A 16,925-nucleotide genomic window follows, 5' to 3' on the forward strand; every position below is an offset into this window, starting at 1 on the left:
TGTAGAATGAATATAAGTAAACATAATATTGTATTTTTTTTATTTATAAATTTGAAAATATTGCCACACTGCAGATGTAACGAGATTATTAACCTAATGCGTAACTTCGAGTAGCAAACCACCAGGCCATGCAACTCTCACTAGTGTAAATTAGTGTGCCCACAAATAAATGATATTTCAATAGCTTCGAAACCGGCATTCCTACATGAGTGTATGCAGTATGCTGTATACAACCAATAACTACTTAACAGTTAGTACTTTAACATACTTGCCAGACGGTAACTTTCATAAAAGTCATCAGCAAAGGTACCTTTATCTCACCTTTAATGGCGTATAATCTGTGTACATGCTTTGTTACAGGTCTGTGATTTTTATACAAAAGGGATTGCCATGCACAAATAAACACATTTCTTTGTTGCCAGATATATTTTGGGGATTACCTGACGGTAATAAGCCGTTACCGTCAGGGGTTCGGTAAGTTTGACTCCTATACTGCAAAATGGGTAAATGTTTCAGATACATGTACATAATAACATTTTTACACAGTACATTTTGTTTATAGTCTTGTATAATTTACGAGTACATAAGAATACAAAAATAGGTGTATTAAGCTTTTTGCTTCGGTTCATAAACATAATATTAACACTTGCAATTAAGTCTTGTTATATGTACATTTAAATACGAAACAAATTACAATTTTTCTTTACGTCATGAATTATTTATATTAACTGCTTCGTGTTTAATATAAATTATAATTTTGACAATTAAAAAATGTTGAATTTTTTTTATTTTAGTTACTTAAAAAATAACGATCCTATGTGAAAACAAGGCCGTATACCTAACAGCAGGCCATTTTAGGACTCTCAGAGCAGATAATCTTTTAAATTAAGTATATTTAGTATACCTCAAATTTGTCGTATTTTTAAAATGTACTTACTTATTATATCAAGAACTTATAAGTCACTGTCAGCAAAAAGGTATATTGGATCGTCGTATGTGGATAACAAAGTTACATAAACATAAAGCTTAGTATTGTTATTTAGAAGTATACATTATTATACATATAATGTATTTTATCTTTACATAAACATGAAGTCGTTCTGCTGTCTGTTCGCTTAGGTTTTTTAAATTACGCAACTGTATTTTAATGCAGTTTCAGCAATAGAAAGACTGATTCAAGAGGAAGGTTTATATGTATAATACATAACCGTGCGAAGCCAGGGCGGGTAGTTTATATTATATATATACGTGAACAACATGTCGGATGTCCCAAAATATATCTACATATAAAGTCCCAAAAACGATTATATTATTGGTAAAATAGATATTAATTGTTTTACTTTTGCTTCCAATAATGTAGATTATATAGGCTTATGTAGAGACATAATAGAAGACTATCATGGAACTGAGTTGTAGGATTATAAGATCGACGGACGCCAATGACTTGCAATTTGAATATTCATACGCGTAGGTACGACTAATCTTTTACGGGGAACGTGACAAGAATTATAATAATGGAATAAATTATGAATTATGTGAAATGTTATTACAATCTATTCGGATATATTTTAAAAGTAATGTACATTTATTGTTTGTGGTGATTTCAATTGAAAGTGCAAATAGTGTATAATAAGTAAAAACTGTAATAGAAAATTTGTGTATATTTTTAGACTCAGCAACAAATAAATAGGACCGTACGCCAAAAACAAATTAATGAGACTAGAGTTTAGTCTATATAAAGCTGGAAATTGCCGTATCTAGGTCATCTATTTACAATTGAAAATCCGGTCTTCTGCAATTCATCATAAGGATGAAAATCACCTCATCTTATAGATTGTTCAAAAATCTATATTAGTGGTTCGATATGAGCAGTAGATTTATTTTAAGGACGGCGGACAATATTTAAGTCCGAAGTTACGATAGTACCAACAGTGATTTACTCTGTCGTCGTTATTACCGTACATCCCATGATTTAGAATCATGACAGTATATCATCTTTTTCTACTGATCTCTATCGGAGTTTACTTTATATTTATAATATCCCTTTGTCATCTTTTACACAGTTCAGTTGGCTTATTCAGTCACCTTATACAATAAAGAATCAAATATTAATAAAGAATAATATATTAATTTTTTAAGCTGAATTGATTTCTCGCTAATCATGCTCTTCATTATAGCGAACAAAGACTATGATTACATACATGATAGTACTGTATTCTTAGCAGTAGCTAAGAATACAGTACTATCATGTATGTATATAAGAAATAAGTAAACAAAGTAATAACAATGTCGGTCCAGGCATCCTCTCGCTTCGTCCGTGTCGTTACCGCATTATTTTATCTAACTCTGTATTATCTAATATCCGATAGAGCGAGTTCAAGGTTGGTCGAGCTGAAAGCGCTGATGTATCGCACGATCGCATCCACCCGCCGCGGCACGGCGAGCAAGGCAGGCGGGCAGGCCGTCGCGCGCCCTTTGCGCTTTTATCAATACACGTCCGATCCCCAGCGCCGCCTGGCGGCCGCCGACAGTATCGCCTCGGACTCGAGTGCGCACGCTCCATGCCCCATGACGTTGCCGCATTTGCAATAAAAAAAAAACTATCTCCCTCAAAACGAATCCAAAATACGCAAAACACTTCCTAGTTTGAAAGAGATGACGTTTCGGGATGCGTCACCACGCGACCCCACCGCGCTATTGCACCGGAAAATCTTAACCTAGAAAACGGCAAACGATTACGTCAATAGGCGATTTCATTCGCATCCTCTCGACCCCGCACTGTTATTGTTTGTTATTGTAATTCCAAATAGATATCCTATCCTTCTAAAAGTAGTGTGAAATAACTGCTGCAGTCAGTGGAGCTTTCAAACGGTAAGTGAAGCGTTTCAAGTCATGTTATTGTGAGATTTGTGCTTGTTTATGCTTAAGTAGAGTATCTGGAAAGTATTATCTAGGTAATGTCGGCGAATGCGGGATGTTACTTTCGCTTGATGCATGCTCAAGAAAGTGGCTACTCTCGTTAAAAGAACTACTCATTTTCAGGCAAGTATTTGTCTTGTTACTTGAATAAGTATTAGATCATGTAGACAGTAGCATAGTTTAGTTATCACGTTGATACTGGCTGCGTAATTATAGTCTTATGACCTAAATTGATTCAACTATTGTTATGTTGAAACGGGATGGACTGATCGCGTCGTTTCATTATTAAATTCCACGTCAATGTTTCTCTTAGTTCTTGCTATAACCCTGTCTGACCTATATATTATAAAACTGAAATATCCGTTTTGGTATAACAAAGAAAAAATAATTTATAACTATTTATTCATTTGTTACTCATTTAAAACTTTGTAATACTATCGCAATATTGAAATATCTATAATTAATATAGTAAGTAAGAGTACATTAAGTAGTAGAATAAATATTTATTTACGGTTTATGCGTCATATTTGCAACCCTGTATAAATAGGTACAAACAAAGGTCGACCGACTCAGCATGCACAATGGTTTTAACCCCACAATCAATACGTCGTTTTTGCATAATGCACCATGCATTATTTTATAGTCCGTCTTACATTCGTCGTGAGAATATGGGCCAAGTTCAAGTTCAGGTGATGCAGCCGAGTGAACAAACTTTTTATTATTGAGGGTTAATTCATAAAACCGGTTGATCCATTTGCAATGAACCACAAATTATTACGGATTTACAGAATAACTATTCATGCAACCGTTTCCTATATGAATAGAACACGATCTAGTTTCTATAATAAAGGAGGACTATTGTGATTATTCGAGTTTTGGTGAAAGTATTGAAATTTTTCATTGTTTGGGAACAAATTGTTTCGTTAACTGAAATGTTGATATAATAATGTTAAACTTCTTATTTTGCTGGGAAATAAATTAGCGAAATGAACCGAATTTACCCTTTTCACTCAATGGAGTTAAATTGTAGTGGAGTTTTGTTAATAAAGTTTAAGTTCTTATAAAGTGGGAAATACTTTTTTACTATAAGAACTTCAATAATCTAAAACTATAAGAACAATGGTGGGAAAACATATAGGTATATGATAAGTATCTGTATCAAAATGTACTAACGTTACTTTTTTGACTAAATTTCAATTTTTTTTCAAATAGGGAATTCATAACTATACTAGTTATAACCAACTATCAAAGCGATATTGCGTGACAAAACTTAAAATATAAACTCAGATTTAGATTGGGCTCTTTCTTCTATTATATATATATATAGTTTCAGATTTTATGGTAGACTTATGCGTTAATAATGATCTATTTTATTTACCTAATTGAAGTAATGAAATGTGACATCTCTTTTCAATTAATATAACTCAAACGTGGGTGTAATAATCCTTGTGGCAAATCTGGCTCTTTTAGAAGATTATATTTAGGTGTGAGGATATTGTTATAATAATATTGGCCTTGATATTATAGGACGAAGAACAGCGTTTATTAATTGAGGCAGTGTAGAACGCCAAAAGCTTTTCTAAGTAATATCACCTTGAAAGCAAAAAGGGTCGGAAAATTTATGATCGCTTACATGTATCTTACCCCAGAAGTTAGTGCGGTCGACAGGAGCAGAAGATTTTCAATCTTATCTTTATTACGATCTCAAGCAGATAAATGCTGTCTTTTGTAGGTCACATTGCAGATAAATTCAGCTTAATCTTAATGATCACTAACAAGACCAATATTGCAAAGTATAGAATTATTTACATACGAGCTTAATCAAATTTTCCATTAGCATTATCAATTTACTTAGCTTAAACTTAAACTCAACAGCAATATGTACTTCTACATGAAGTATTGTTGTTGAACTTAAGATTTGCACGATAAGTAATTTTTTTTCTTAATTCAGCCATGACCTTTCTAACATTGTTACTTTGAAACTGTCATGTTGATTAATGTAGCAAGGAGGCAAATTTGTTTCATTATTGTCTGGAAAGTATATATAAAAATATATTTTCTAAAAATTCTTTCACGTCGTTTCAGTATCGTAGTTGCTTATATGTATAAAAAAAAAGGAATCTCTAAAATAATGATTTTGGTATAATTGATATATATTCTTATGAAGATAGTTAGTGAATATAGACAAAGTATGTTCTACATAATCCAAGCAATCACTGTATATTTGCATATCTACATAATTTTACTTAGTGTTAACAATGTATAATATCATTTTCTTTTTTGGCAAGGCTGTTGACAACTCTAAATATATAGAACTTTAATAATTTTACCCGTAACATAAAAATATGAAGACGAATATGAAAATATTTCATTTTTCTTCAGTATCACATATTATTTTTATACTCGGGGCTTTATTTTATCATGTTATTTCATCTGTTCTACTTTTTCTAACTGAATAGTGACAAGCGGACTAGACTAACGTGAATTGTATTATACTATATAATGTAACAAACTACACTACTTTTGCCTTTGTTATATTCGCATTTACTCCCTTTGTCTGTCAAATTACGTTAATTTAATCGAATTATCGATACCTTTGACATCAACTACCCATTTTATTATGTATTTTGTTATGAAATTTGTAAATTGGTCTTAATTCTGGTAATGAAGTCGTAAATTAGTTATCGATATATTACATATTTAAATTAATAATATTGTTATTTAAAATAAAATTAGTACTTACAAAATACACTTAATAAAAGTATTTAAAAATGTACTTAATAATAATAATAAATATTAGGCATTTCTAATTTATTGGAATTTTTATACTATTTAAATTGTATTGAATTATTATAATTTTTTATATATACTTTTTAAATTGAAATTGTGAATAATTGTTTGTATTGAATCTTTTTCACGTATATATAGTTATATAAAAGTTGTAATTATAAAATAGTAAGTACTGTATGATGTCCTGCAGATACCGTGATATGGATCCTCAGGGTGGCACTTTTAGAGAATGCTAAGAATCTGATATAAATATATTTATAATAATAAGCTAATATAATATAAAACACAATGATAGCCAAATTGAATAAACAAATGACTGATAGATGAATAATGATATTGTAAAAAGTAATGTGGCTGAATAGTTACAATAACATCTTAAATTTTATACAGAATTTTTAAATATTGTTAATGATCAGAATAATTAGCTAGCCGCTTATGATTTGACCCATACACTCAGAAGAAATGGTAATAAAAAATTGTCTATAAGTTTTAATATTCTAAATACAATCACAGTTAAGAATAGTTGACAAATATAATATTTCAGATAAAGTAGAAAATCGTTTAGCGAAACAAAATACGTATTACCATATTTCAACCTGTACAAAATTAACTTAGCAACACATTAATACGCAAATATTCATACAATAGCTATTTTGTTTATACAATAATGAAGCCAGTTAAAACCGGTTAACCTTGGAATTCTCTAAATATTATACTGGGTCCTTACCAAATAAACTATAATATAATATTTAATAACTGTATTTATTGATTTAGATACACAGCTATTGTTAATTCCATTCCAATATTAAGGAATATGTGCATATACCTATAATATATAAGTAGAATACGAGTATCCAACCTGTAAAACAATTTCTTTTTATTGCAATGGCAAGAAATGTGCTGGTGATTGGTAACCATCGCCTATATGTATACGTAAATAGCACTACGGACATCACGTTATCAGGTGACTTCTGTGATAACCTGTAATTACACTGCCTTATTTCAACCACGAAACACAAATTTAAGAAATTTATCACATTAATCATTGATGACGATCCTAAAGAATAAGGAAAAATCTTTTCCATCAAATTTTAAATGATAAAATTGTAACATTAATTGTTCTTTAATATATTTTATTATATTTAATATTGTCATAATAAATACACATTCAGAAGTATTAATATTATGAGATAACATACAATTAATTTTCATCGGCTACTGTATTCTGAACATATTACTTTCATGTCGCATAGCAACAACTCTTTTAACAACACTATCACACATTACGTCACTTGTACACTTACACTGTACAGACAATATGAGGTCATTCAAGTACTGAATTACATAATAAAATTAGTGTTTTGTTAGAAAGGCAGTGAAGATACAAGAGATACTCTGTACTTTTTAGAGGAGCTTGGCTGCTTCTCTTAGCTTCGTACAATGGCTTCCACTCTAACCACACAACGACCTAGATGAGAATCTAAATGCAGAATTTATATTTACTATTTTGTGATTATATAAACAATTATTTGATAAAATTGTAATTATATACATCACAAACTTAGCCCATCTAACCTCTACCATTATATACGCCTACGATAGAATTTTATGTAGTTTACTGAAACTCTTTGATATATTTCAAAAGACTTTGTTATACATAATAGTATTTGAACAATTACTGTTTACAATACGAAACCCTATATAGTGGTTACATGGAAATATTCTGATCCAGATTGTTGTCGAATTTCAATCTGAAAGATGTATATTGTAAGGTATTATCCAAACACATTTCTTCTTTGTTAAATTCAATAAATATGTACATATTTAGTATTTATCACCTCTTAAGTTATAAGTGAAATTCTCTTGATTTTACTTAAAATATCATTAATTACTAATTGTTTATATCAATTAGATGGAATCTACCTTAACTAAATCTTACGCAATTGCTTATTTGCTCCTTTGTATAAAGTTACTAATAACATGAGTGTCATTTACCGTCTTAATGTTAGATGTATGTAAATAACGTTTATTTATTTATTTATTATTTATAGAAGTGTTTATTTCTTATTCACAAATTTGGTTCACTCATTACTTCTCTTAATATGTATTATGGTCAAAAATATCTTTTTAGACATCGCATAGATTCTTTAATGGACTTTAAGACGTGAAATAATTGATTTTTAAATTTGTGTCATATATATTTTATGGAACACTAGGATGGAGTTTGTTAAATTAAGGCTTGTAGATTTAGAGGATGGCTCTTTATAGAGAGATATCTTTAGAGATCATATCATATTTTTTTTATAATGAAAGCATAATTTTTCATGAAAATATTTCTGAATATTTTTGAAATCAGAAATCGTCTGACAATACAAGAAGTTTTTTTTACCACGTGGCAATCAAGCATACGACCCTGATGGTAAATGGTTACGGTAGCGTATGTACTGGAACTCCAGGGGTGACATTGAGATTAATTTAAACTAGTTTTCTTTTTTATTCTGTTTTAATTTTATTGCGAAATTAATGTTATTTATAACCAAATCTAAAAATATGTACAGGTTCTATAAACGTATAAAGAGTCTAGAATCATTGTCATATTTTGTCCAATATACATAATGGGTCAATAAATTCTGGGGGCGAAACTGGTTGATTAAATCCGGTGACAAATACCTTCCAATAAGGGCGAAGCTATCAATCTCTCGTGAATAACTTAATTGGATTTCGTGGTCGGGTACAGATCTTATCAAGGTCAGGGTCCCCTGAGAAAGAGCACGTGTATATGTATGTTCAATTAGTTTTTTATATATTATAGATCAAAACAATTTCGCTCCTATTAACAAACGCGAGGAATATATGACTAGATCTTTTGTGGCAACGACATATCAAAATATTCTTGATTGATTAAATTGAAGATAGACTCTGTTAGACAAACAGCAAGAAATCTATACAAGTTGCTGATCTATCAGAGACTTAAATGAAGTTAGCTGATAAGCTTCATTGGTCTTACTTTTATGAATATACATAAATAATTAAGGAAGCTACTTACTGCACCTTTAACTTTTATTTTCAGTTTAATAGATTTGTCCTATTTGTAGAAGTAAAAGATAAATACAACAGTGAAATCAAGAGCCAGAAAATCGATCCCTTCTCTACGGAAAATCTTTCAATAAGTCAACAGTAATTACTTGCTAATTATTTTCTTATCCTAATACTTTTATAGCTCTATATATACTTTACAAACTATTTTTTATACATCTGCCATATTTTGCTCAATATATTTGAATCCAACATGGCAGGAGTAGAGTCTGACACCATCTCTAAGATTAGTTTAGTGGTTTGTTATCAATGATATTGGGGAGTCAGTAATATAAATTGACACAAGGATATTTGATGTCGGACATATTTTAACTCTCTGTTTCGATCGTAAACGGGGTAGTAAACATTAGGCCACGAGGTGCTGATTTATTATATTTTTGTAAAGAGTAAAATTAAATTTATTTCCGAAACCTCAAGTCGATAGGTATTCTCGTATTCGCATACAAATACAGGTAGACTTTGCAAATCTTTATTTATATAATCTGTAAGAAGGCTCAGTTCGGGTGGAGCCATCGACCGCGCTGTTAATGTATTCCTTTCAAATTCAGTACCATTGTGAGACAATATGTATCGATACAAAAAAGTGTTGCCAAAAAAAATCATTAAAGCGTCCTCCGTGTTGCTGTCAAGGTTAAATTTTGAGTGTTATTGATACTGGCTAAAACAATGCGGGCTTACGTCAAGTGAGTCTGTAAAGAAAACGAAACGTGATGCTGCCCGGTAATTGTAGTTTTGACTTATATTTGCCCTTATGAAAAATAATAATTGGAACTCATTGTAACGTAAAATAAATTTAGAGATAATTTTGAAATTGTCTGGTCGCTTGGCAAGTATTCATGGTAGGTATAATTTTTTGTTTAAAATGTCAGTCGAAATTGCATCACGACGGTTACAGACAAATAAGAAGTAAGAAATGAGTTATCTTTTCAGAAATTATAATTTTAGTTATATTTCTTGAAGTAAGCATTCATGTCAATAAGTGTACTTAGTATGTACTGTTTGTCAGCGATTTTGAATGAGACAGATTATATTTAAATAGAATCGTTGCTGCTTAAATTACCAATCTCTTGTTAGAATTAGCGACTATACTATGTATATGACGATTTTTTCCGATTTTAAAATTATAGCTCTAAATACAGTCGAATTTTTTTGGTTGTTAAAAACGCAAAATGAAATAGTTGTACCAGTACAGTACGGTAGGTAGGTGGGTCATTAGGTGTAGTTATATTATATATATTGAAAAGTTCAATCAAACTCATGAATAATTATTGTTAACTTTAAAATGTTAGTTTATAATATGCGTTCAGAAGAAAATAATACTTTTTTTTTAACTATTTGAATCGTATATGAAACATGAGGATTCGAAAAGATGCGTCCAAGTAATGGATAATATACTTATATTCAATACTGAAATAATAAATTACAATATATGTACACCATTTATATATCTACAAAAAAAATAAACAATATAAAACTAACAAGATTGCCGCTGAGCGAGACCAGTAGAATAATAAGTTAATTCCAGCAATAAGTATTACGAAAGAAACCTATAACAAATGTAGTTATCTAGACAGTAGTGGACATGAAGAGATGTCTATATTGTATAATTTTTTAATAATTATACATGTATAATGTATAATTCTTAAAAAATTATACATTACTGTTTACAAAAATAGTAATGTATATATTTATAATAATGAAGTGTAATTCTTCGTAATTTGTATAATTTATAATTTCATATAAGTATTAATATAAAAATGTATGTGCATAATATTTAATATTAAACAATAAATATTTTTGTTCGGAGAGTATGCGGTCACATGTCATCAAAGATCCGGAAAGCCTTGAAGTTTTTGTCTAACTAAACAATAATTCAGTGGCTATGTCTTGATTTGAGTTCGTGCGCCGCGAAATTTCCCGCCTGTTTATATCTGTACAAATCGACGAAATCGAATGAGCTATTTCAAAAATTGGATTTATTGATCGTAAAGAATCCGCCGTGTAATTTATAGATGCCATTTTATGTTGTTTTCGTCGTGAGTAGCACAGAAAGAGGATTTATAATGAGGTTACAAGGTCTTTGCCAGGTCGACGTAAAGTTTGATGTCTTCTAAATTAGTTTATAGTGTTTCTTATACAGTGATAGTAACTTAACATAATGGTTTTATTGAATTTTAGATTGAATTAATAATAATAATAATAATGATACAGTATACGCCATCAAGCATATCAAACTACAAAATAACCATAATAATAATAAAATTGAACTCGAACAAATTGACACAAAATTACATAAGTAATAATCTAGATCGTTCTAGATTATAACAATACATATTCAAGATATTAAAAGATTAGTATTTATGAACATGTGATTGTGATTTGTGTGTAACATAATTCACCCCTTTATTCAGAAATTATATGATTTGGTCGGTAATTAATGCGTAAAGTCCTGGGCGACTGACCTTTGGTCTGTGTTTTATGTTGTTTTTAGTAAAATTGGGTTATTTCGTGCGAAATGCGCTTATTTTATATCATTTCATAGTTACCTATTACTTATACAAAGACGTCTGCATACTTCTGTCTCTGTTATTTAGCCTTGTTTTGTTTGTATTGTGCTTCTCGCCCTTCAAGGGCTAGAAGCACCGGAATTATAAGGTATGGAGGCACATCGACGTTATATCAGTACCTATCCGATCCAGTACTCTGTATCTCATTTGCCGTCGAATTAATAATTTCAGTTGGCTTCGTGAAAAAATTAAATACCTATTAATATTGTACAAAAGTATTGTCAACCCTAATATTAACGCGGTAGCGTTCATCAGTCATCGGCCCCGGCTTCCGGCTGCGTTTCATAGTTCAATGCCTCGCTAGATTTGCGTCCCGATGCGACCTTCACTACGTTTGGCGCATAGATTCTGTCCTATTACAAAAAACACGCTATATTTTCCATACACATGCAAACTATTGCTGTTCTGGATACGCAAATTATTTTATGTTACATATTCAAAGAGTGATGAACGTGATGCAGGATTTTTTAACTAAGAATCTATCGAATCGCGCCTCATGTCACGTGTACCGAACGATCGAGATTTTTATTCGTCTTGTCTTTGACATACTTCCATCCATTGTGTTATTTGGTCTGTGGGTTTCTAGATACAAATAAAATATAGTTATTACATTTTTAGTTGGCTTTGATGGTCCAGCTGTTTAGGACCTCACTTTAATTCCGATGGTCACGGGTTCGATCCTCACTCGGTACACATAGTTGTATGCATGAGTATGATTGTCTGTATCTGTCTGGATGTTCTCTATTTATATTGTGTATGCATTTACCATAAATTCATTTATTATAAGTGTATCTATGTATTTATATCCGTTGTCTTGTACCCTTAACAGAAGCTCTGCTTGGGACTAGATAGACAATGTGATTAATATTATTAAAATGTTTTAAGATTAAACAATAGGGTTGCAAAAGTACATTACATATTATTTTTAAAGCTAATCAGTAAATTAAACATAATATTAAAATAAATTACAATAATTATGCTGTTTGTTACCATAACCTTATGAGTATACTCGTATACTTCTTCCTTATTATTTCATAAACAAATAACACAATAAAATAAGGAGTTAACGTTATTCTGGCTGTGCCCCAAGTGATCGAATACAAAGGATGTTTAAATCGTCCCCGGCTTTTATTAAATTTACACACAAAATTACAATTCGCGCCATCATCTTATTTACTCAGACTCGAATAAATTATTTTTTTATTGGTTTGGTGCAGCAGTCGTTGCCGAATATTGGTTTGACATTCAGACAGTCTAGCTAACTCATTGCAATGAGCATTGGATACATTTCGTTTGGCAATATCAACTTAAATCGAATGGTCCTAAGTGATATATTCGGTTGGTGTAATGTTTTAAAAGACTGCATTTGTAACTCAAGCTGGCAGTATATAATGATCGTGCATTTTGTATCCCAAGGGCAAGGGTACGAATGCTGTACACACATTGTTGCCACATGTCTACGACGTGATTATAGGATGGCAATAAAATTATAGCATAGGTTGGTTATGGTCTACCTTTTCCAAACCATAACATGATTTACTAATAGTAAGATTTCTTACTGTTACTTTAATACTTATTTTCTTTACTTTTTCGATGTATGTAATGGTTGGTTGATGATGTATTTTATGATTGCAATATAATTTAGAAAATATGTCAATTCTCTTACCTATTGCCTTTTGACAGTACTATGTACCTTGCTTATGGATACAATAATTCCTTCATTACCACAAACTTATCTTTATGCTTTTTCGCCAAGATTGAAGTTAAAAATAGTTTTAAATCTAAAACCAACAATAAAAATATAATGCATCATGCCATAGATTATAAATACCCACTTTTGGTGATCGACCGTAGCAACTCTTAACATAGAACGTTTTACTCTTATGTAAAATTATATATTGGAGCATATTCTTTATGTCATCTTTTTGATAGGTAATTTTTATCGTGAGGTCGCTAATTGTAATGAAGTAGTGCTAAATCTACTTGTTGTGACAACCATAAAGAACCATAATTCGTTATACATATATATCTACTGATTGTCCATTCAGTACACTATATTATATATATGTATATATATAAAAAGCGGTATAAATATCATAATTATACAATATCTAAAGAACTGTGAAAATTATAAAACAATAGAAATGCTTTGATTTCATCTAAAAATAAGTAAACTTAAAAGATACACAAATAGAACCTATGTATTTGTGTTTATTTTAGTTTTTACTGCCACAAATAAATTGTATTAAAAGATATTTCTAATTTCATATTTGTTGTGACAAATAAAAAAACATGTAGGTATTATGTACATTTTCGTATCATAATTTAGTGACGTGGGATGGGTCGTTTGGATTGGTTGAACACTGAAAAACATCACTGTTATTATCGAAGTGAGTTGATTTCGCGGTTAACTCATTGTCCCTAACATTCAATTATGTTTCTTTGAATCGTATTCTATATGGTAAATCATTTTGCTTTGATTAAAAACAACCACAGAGGATCATTCAATGTCGAATGTAAATTCAAAGTATATTTTGTCTGCCTGGATACCTATTTTATCAGCTAAGGAACTCGCTTTGTAAGCTGCATTTCAGTTGTAGAGCGCGATTAGAAAGTAAAATTACTGTATAAGAGGTAGGAAACCTTAATTAATAGAAATGGTAACGCATCAGTGATATCACGGGTGTCACATAATAACATGATACCCATAGTGCAGTTGATATATGCATAAAAGCGACGGTTACCACTTACCATCAGGCCCATCAAATTGTCTACCGACATGGCCTTTTGAGCCCGTTCTTTAACATACAGATCATATTACTTGTTCACCATAAAGATATAAGTAAAAGATTAATATAGATAATATGCACAATGCAAAACACGAAAAATTAAAAATAACTGTATGTGAAATAATTCTTAAAATTAAATAATTTTTTTTTAATTATTCCATCTCAAGTAAAATGTTAAATCTTATCTGTTTATAATGGTAGTTAGGATATATGTATTTTTCTCCACTAATGTTTATTATAAAAGTAATATTAGGTATTTTAATTGTTTTATTTTGTTACAGGTCTAAATTACAACGCGGGTTAATTTGTGTGAATCGAAATTAAAGATAAAAAACTATGTCGTAAGTGAAAATAAATAATTATGCAATAACTAGAATGTAAGTAACTTTTAAGTATAAATTGTGTAGTGAAGTGTTAAAAGTGGAGAATATAACGAGTAGCAAGAAAAATGCCGGGTTTACCCCGGTGACCGATAGGTAAGTTGCATTTATATTTCTAATTTATAAATGTATGTTATAGTAGCTGGGTCAAGATATTTCACCCTCACCTCGGTTTAATAAAAAAAAAGAAATGGTGGCGGTTTTATTGTGTGTTGGTTGAGTTGAGTTGAGTTGAGTGGTGGTTTTATTACCATAACGGTCCAAGGTAAGCAGAGCTTGTATTATGAGTACTAGACAACTTATATAAATACATAGATACCTTTTTTTAATCCATACATGACATACATAGGAAACACCCAGACAGATACAAAAAGTCATAATCATAAATACAAATGTTTCCACCGTGCGAGGAATCGAACCCGCGACCATCGGAAGTAAAGCGGTGTCCTGTCGAGGCGCTTTTAATTGTCTTTCAGCGACTGCACTTTCTTACTTTTTCTTTTTGTGCATTTTCTAAGGGTTATTGAGATGTTTATCTATTTGAAAAAACGGGTTATCAAATGCTAGGAGGATATCTTTTTCATTTTGGGCTGGCAGGTCCAGTGATTACTGCATTTAAATAATCTCTGCAGCTTTATATATTACTATAGATTTCTTATATTATTTATAATATGTAATATATTATTTGTAATCATCGAATACAGCAGCTAAAAACGTGAATTTAATAGCCGAATGTATATGATCATCAGTTTAGAACGGCTTCACTAGTTCTGTTTTGTTAATTTTTTTATAGTCATAACTAAATTTGTGTTGTTTGAAAATTGAAAAATTTAATTATCCGTATTAAAAAAATATTGATCTTCATTTCTTCAGTTTCTTGTTAATATTTTTTTTATAGTTAACATGTACGAGGCCAGATACCTAGTTTTAAATTTCCCTAAATAACTTAAATTATTATTATGAAGTAATTTTCCGAAATTCCCACGGGAATGGAATGTTCCACGCGGGCTGTTTGATAGGTGAACCAACACTTACATAATTTTATAGTATTAGTGTAATGTATATTTAAACTATTAGTAATAATTTAGATAAAAATTTACAATTATGAAAAATATGATGGAAATTTGTAAAAAAAAACACAGTTTCACATCTTTATGTATTGTTAAATGTACCTTTTCTTATTTATTGTAGCAGTAAGCAGGTTTCTATATTACATACATCATTGAGACGACAATCAAACATAAATAAAATAGTCTCATAATTTTGTACTAGCGTTTTGTATTAGTACAAACATACATAGATAAGAAAATTGTTTTCTTTAGAGTGTATGTCTTATAGTAAAATTAGGTACAAGTGTTTGCTCATGATCAGTAGGCATGCAAATTTTCATAACGATTTATAAAGTAATAAAGAGACATAACATATTACATAACTAACATTTATTGATGATTATATAATTACATATTTTAAAATTTATTGTAAATTCAGTTATGAGAATCATCAAAATCGATTCAGATTTAACAAATATGTACGTCGAATATTCAGTGGAACGACAATTCAGTGGAATTGAAAACGTTTTTATTTCTTTTTGAAGTTGTTTGAAAAATGCAAGGACACATGTATTCAATTCTGGTAGAGACTCGCTATGAATTCAGTGATTAATTTCCTTAAGCTCTAACCTCGAGGAGGGAAAAAAATAAGCGATGAACATTGTTAATACAAAGCGAGTGTCTTTATTGCGGGTCTCTCTCGAACACATCTCAAATTGCAACCCAACACCCAACATTCATCTGGATTTTACTACAGTATTTTATTTTTATATTAAGATATTCCAAAAGGTTAAACTACAGATGTAATATAAATTATTAATAATTTTCCGAGATAGACTTTGTATAAAGTGATGTGACAGAAGACTTACTCTCACCTATTTCTACCATCAAGTTTGCTTTGTTACCCCTGTTAAGGATGAAGGATAACATATAATGATTATAATATGCTGGTGGTCACTCTATTCTCCCAAATTTGAATTTTAATAACTGTATTTATCATAAACATGTTCCACTATTATTTGAAAAAAATTACGAGCTGAGTTTCTTGTCAGTTCTTCTCATCTCGATATCATTCCGAACTGACGGTAGATTTGACATATCATAAGAGTCTGTAATAGACCTACATGAATAAAGATATTTTGAATTTGAATTTGAATTATAAGTATGATTGTAATATTTTCTATACAGAAGAGGCATGATACCCTAGTCCTCAGGAATGGCAACCTCCGAACTTGTAGTAAACTCCCAGGCCTAAAAAGCATCGTTTATTTTAAGGTCGATTGAAAATTAACCTAAACTCCAAATGAAATTGAAAAAATAATAGAACTAAAATCC

The 16,925-nt window shown here is 30.4% G+C and overlaps 1 protein-coding gene across 1 annotated transcript in view; it reads left to right on the forward strand.

The window, feature by feature from the left end:
* Positions 1-2,567: 2,567 nt before the first annotated feature.
* Positions 2,568-16,925, forward strand: part of LOC131850730 (ecdysone receptor) — a 262,866-nt gene continuing 248,508 nt past the window's right edge. The window contains exons 1-2 of the mRNA XM_059201074.1: positions 2,568-2,871; positions 14,443-14,637. The gene's annotated coding sequence lies outside the window, so the exon portion shown is untranslated. The remainder of the gene's footprint in view (positions 2,872-14,442; positions 14,638-16,925) is intronic.

This window comes from Achroia grisella, unplaced genomic scaffold (assembly GCF_030625045.1).
Source record: "Achroia grisella isolate CSIRO2021 unplaced genomic scaffold, CSIRO_AGI_Agris_v1 utg779, whole genome shotgun sequence".
In the NCBI taxonomy this organism is placed as follows: Eukaryota; Metazoa; Arthropoda; class Insecta; order Lepidoptera; family Pyralidae; genus Achroia; species Achroia grisella.